General features: G+C 45.0%; 1 non-coding gene across 1 annotated transcript; it reads left to right on the top strand.

Annotated features, from left to right (window-relative positions):
• Nucleotides 1-1597: 1597 nt before the first annotated feature.
• Trnat-ugu lies at nucleotides 1598-1672 on the top strand. Its single transcript has one exon. It is a non-coding gene; the product is annotated as a tRNA-Thr (tRNA).
• Nucleotides 1673-5338: the final 3666 nt, after the last annotated feature.

The raw sequence follows: 5338 nt of genomic DNA, 5'->3' as shown, positions 1-5338 counted from the left end.
CCGCAGTGAGTGACTGTAGCTGTGGATGGTCACATGACAGCATGGCATCAGTTCTACACTACCCACAGCGCCCCAGAGCAAACGCCGTATATTTTTAAGCGGATGACTAATGTTTTGTTGCCCCACAACAAGCCACAGCAGTCCGCTCACCCCACCGCCGCCACACACCGAACACAGGGTTATTGTGTGCGGTTCGGCCTCCACCGGAGCTCCCCCCCCCCCCCCTCCCCCGCCGGGAGCGCCTCACACAAGCCGAGTGTAACCCCAATGTTTGCGTGGTAGAGTAATTATGGAGTACGTACGTGGAGAAAGTGACTGTGCAGCAATCGTCGACATAGTGTAACTGAGGCGGAATAAGGGGAATCAGCCCACATTGGCCGTGGTAGACGGAAAACCGCCTTAAAAACCATCCACAGACTGGCCATCACACCGGACCTCTCGACGCTAATTCGCCGGGCGGGTTCGTGCAGGGGACCGGCGTGCCTTCCCGCCCGGAAAGCAGTACGTTAGACCACACGGTTAACTGGGCGGGCTCTTTTCAATGAATCTGCCTTGGAAAATGAAATTTTGTGCTAGACAAACTCAGACCCAGGATTTTCTGCTCTTTGCGAGCAGTTGCCTTAACAATTTGGCTACCTAAACACCTGTGCAGGTCTGACTTTAAGTTTCATGGTCTCTTAATTTTTCATCACCTACCATTCCGGAACATCACAAGCAGAGGTTTTCCTACGAATTACATGGTGAAAGTGCCGCAAGGGGAACGGAGTCTTGGCGGACGGCGGCTTTCCCGCCCACAAGGACAATTTGTAAGTTCAGTCGGATTAGCTACAATGACATGACTGCATAACTGCAAGGAAATCATTGACGACGCAGCGATAAGAAATGATGGCAGCAACATCTAGTCAGATATGCTGAAGCCAGAACGTAATGAGTATGTCGCGGATGACGTAAATGACAGGGTCGGCCGCGGTCCTTTCCCGACTCGACTCTTTCAGTGCTTTATTCACTTATACGCTATCTGATCACATGCATACGGACATTAGTGGAAATACGGAACGTGTCCCCATTTGCCTTCATGACTGCTTAAATTCTGCTGGGGACACATGCAATGAGGAAGAGGTGTTTGAATGTCTGTGGAGAAATGACGAGCCATTCTTCTTCAACGGTCGTAATCAGAAAAAGCAGTCATGGTAGAGACTGGCGTCTGGAGTGAATCGACACTCCAACTCAACCCCATGGTGTTCTATTGGGTTCAGGTCGGGACTCCTGGGCAGGCCAAATCATTTCAAAAATTTTCAGTGCGATATGGTCTGCAGCTGCGGTGAATTTTTTGAAATATTTCGTGATGCCTCCAGCTGCCATTTTCTTTATTTCATGTAGGATTAACTATATATGACGGTAGTATCTGTTCCCGAAAGAATGTTTGTGTTTGAATGTCTGTGGAGGAATGACGAGCCATTCTTCTTCAACGGTCGTAATCAGAAAAAGCATTCATGGTAGAGACTGGCGTCTGGAGTGAATCGACACTCCAGCTCAACCCCGGGGTTGCACGGGGAGCGTGCAAGGGATAAGTCCCTGCAGACGCATTATCCTCTATGCCCGCAGTGGCTCAGATGGATAGAGCGTCTGCCATGTAAGCAGAAGATCCCGGGTTCGAGTCCCGGTCGGGGCACACATTTTAAACATGTCCCCAATGAAGTACATCAACGCCTGTTTGCAGCTACGGTGTCCATTTAATTATCATTTCATTTCATGTAGGATTCTACAATTTCGGCCTTAAGCCATTTTCAAGTGTCTAAAACAGAAGCATTATACATTGGGTACATTAGTGATACTTGTGATTTTGATGTAGGAACATATCATCGTTCTCGCAATCAGGAATCTACAAAATTAACTGTGAAGAATGCCCAAAATTTTATGTTGGACAAACAGGAAAAAAAGTTAGTACACGATTTAAAGAACACACGACAATAACCGACAACAACCCATCTACAACTGCTGCACACCTAAGAGACACCAACCACAGAATATCTAATAAAGGGGATAACTTTAAATATTACATAAGTCACTGAAAGGAAAAAATCACGGATGTCATTGAAGAAGTATAACTTTATATCCATCTAAAATATCAGTCAGTCAGATTTTAAATGAACAAAATTACCTGCGAAATGGGATATTCCTAGACAACTTTATACCACTTCTACGACGAAGCATTCCAGGACCATACAATGTAATATCATCACTATACTCATTAGTCATTAATAAATATGACTGTAATGCGAAACAGCACGCAACAATAAAGCATTTTTTATTTGACTCTCATAGTTCTCAGTACTGTTTCATTAGAGTACTGTGATAGATTTTGTATATAAGATCTTTGTACCAACTATACTAAAATGACGTGTTCCCACAGTAAGAGAACAAATATTTAAAAGTTATTTTCAAAAAATTAAATACAGTCATATTTACACCAATGATGAACGCTAATTAAATATAACTGAGAGCAAAAACATATGCAGGTTAATTAACAAATTTCTGTAAAATAATTATACGTTTCCTATTGTTAAGTACGTTAGAATATGGACCTTATATATGAGAGCTTCGCAACAACTGTTTGAAAGTAACGTCCCCTAAAATAGCGTAAAACACCTCGCATTTATTTTATGAACATAAAACGGAGCCATAGGAGCAACCACATACATGGCATGTATTACTAAAACATGAACCATAAAGTAAGTAATAATGTGCCTAGTATACCTGTACAGATACGACTTGTTCCTACATCAAAATCACTAGTGTCATTGATATATCCAATGTATAATGTTTCCGTTTTAGATACTTGAAAACGGCCTAAACCGAAATTGTACATCTTACACGAAATAAAGGGAATGGGAGCTGAAGGAATCACGAAATCTTTCAAAAAACTTCATGAATGTTAATGCTTACAAATCACTGCCTTACACACGCTACTTTATGACAGGGTGCATTGTCAAGCGCATACGAAAAGAAACATAGTCTCCGAACGGATCCTTTACTGTATGCAGCAGACAATGCTTTAAAATCTGTTCGTATCCTTACAGATATAGAGTTTTCTTAAGCGCAGTAACGGGACCATACCATAACCACGAAACAGACCTCCATACCGTAACACCTCTTCCATCTTAATTGACTGCTAGCACTACACATGATAGCAGGTGCCATTCCACACGCACTCGCCTAACCCACACCCATCCATCGGATTAGTACAGAGAGTAGAGCGATTCATTACTCCAAATTACTTGTTTCCAGTCTATCACTGCCCAATGGCGTCATTCTTCGCACCATCTCCAGGTCGAACTGACTACAGATGTGTGGTTTATGAGGACCACGGTACTCCATTTCTTTTACGTCGCACACTCAGCCACTGAGAACAGCAAGAAATTTATCAGGACTGATGGTCATGAAGTAGATGAAGTGAAGGAATTCTACTACCTAGGCAAAAAAAATCACCAATGACGGACGGAGCAAGGAGGACATCAGAAGCAGACTAGCCCTGGCAAAAAGGGCATTCCTGTCCAAGAGAAGTCTCCTAGTGTCATACATACGCGTTAATTTGAAGAAGAAATTTCTGAGAATGTACACATATCAAAAAAAGTTTTGCATCACCTCGGTTCCGAGAGTTCCGGAACCTGTACAGAAAATTGGAATAGAGATCAACATAAATATCATTTCCGTCCTTTTTGTTGCTCATGAAAACCACACATTGCATGTTATACCACCACACAGCGAGACCTTCAGAGGTGATGGTCCAGATTGCTGTACACACCGGTACCTCTAATACGCAGTAGCACATCCTCTTACATTGATGCATGCCTGTATTCGTCGTGGCACACTATCCACAAGTTCATCAAGGCACTGTTGCTCCAGATTGTCCCACTCCTCAACGGCGATTCGGCGTAGATCCCTCAGAGTGGTTGGTGGGTCACGTCGTCTATAAATAGCCCTTTTCAAACTATCCCAGGCAAGTTCGATAGGGTTCATGTCTGGAGAACATGCTGGCCACTGTAGTTGAGCAATGTCGTTATCCTGAAGGAAGTCATTCACAAGATGTGAACGACGGGGGAGCGAATTGTCGTCCATGAAGCCGAATATGCTACCCATATGGTTGCATTATCGGTCGGGGGATAGCATTCACGTATCGTACAGCCGTTCCGGTGCCTTCCATGACCACCAGCGGCGTACGTCGGCCTCACATAATGCCACCCCAAAACAGCAGGGAACCTCCACCTTGCTGCATTCGCTGGACATTGTGTCTAAGGCGTTCAGCCTGACCGGGTTGCCTCCAAACACGTCTCCGACGACTGTCTGGTTGAAGGCATATGCGACACTCGTCGGTGAAGAGAACGTGATGACAATCCTGAGCGGTCCATTCGGCATGTTGTTGGGTCCATCTGTACCGCGCTTCATGGTGTCGTGGTTGCTAAGATGGACCTCGTCATGGACGTTGGTAGTGAAGTTGCGCATCATGCAGCCTATTACGCACAGTTTGTGTAGTAACACGATGTCCTGTGGTTTCACGAAATCATTATTCAACACGGTGGCGTTGTTGTCAGGGTTCCTCCGAACCATACTAGGTAGGTAGCGGTCGTCCACTGCAGTAGTAGCCCTTCAGCGGCCTGAGCGAGGCATGTCATCGACAGTTCCTATCTCTCTGTATCTCCTCCATGTCCGAACAACATCACTTTGGTTGATTCCGTGACGCCTGTTGAGAGCCCTTCATGGCACAAAGTAACAATGGGGACGCGATCGAACCGCAGTATTGACCGCCTAGGCATGGTTGAACTACAGACAACACGAGCTGTGTGCGTCTTTCCTGGTGGAATGACTGGAACTGACCTCTGTCGGACCCCCTCCGTCTCATAGGCGCTATTCATGCATGGTTGTTTACATCTTTGCGCGAGTTTAGTGTCATCTCTGAACAGTCAAGTACAATACCCACAGTCAACGTTTATCTTCAAGAGTTCTGGGAACCGGGGTGATGCACAAGTTTTTTTGGTGTGTGTGCGTTTGGAGCACAACATTGAAATATGTACTGTGGGAAAAGAGGAACACATGAGAATCGAAGGATTTGACGTGTGGTGCCACAGAAGAATGCTGAAAATTATGTGGGCTGATAAGGTAAGGACTGAAGAGGTTCTGTGCAGAATCGGAGAGGAAGGGAAAACACTGACAAGGAGAAGGGACAGGATGACAGGACATTTGTTAAGAAACCAGGGAATGACTTCCATGTTCGAGAGTACCTGTCTGCCAGTACAAGTTATTTGCCCAGTCTTGGTTTAGCTTTGGTTATTCCTTTGCG

The sequence above is a fragment of the Schistocerca piceifrons genome, chromosome 3 (assembly GCF_021461385.2).
Source record: "Schistocerca piceifrons isolate TAMUIC-IGC-003096 chromosome 3, iqSchPice1.1, whole genome shotgun sequence".
Classification (NCBI taxonomy): Eukaryota; Metazoa; Arthropoda; class Insecta; order Orthoptera; family Acrididae; genus Schistocerca; species Schistocerca piceifrons.
The sequence above is the reverse complement of the archived record's forward strand: the minus strand, read 5'-3'. Positions and strand labels throughout refer to the sequence as shown.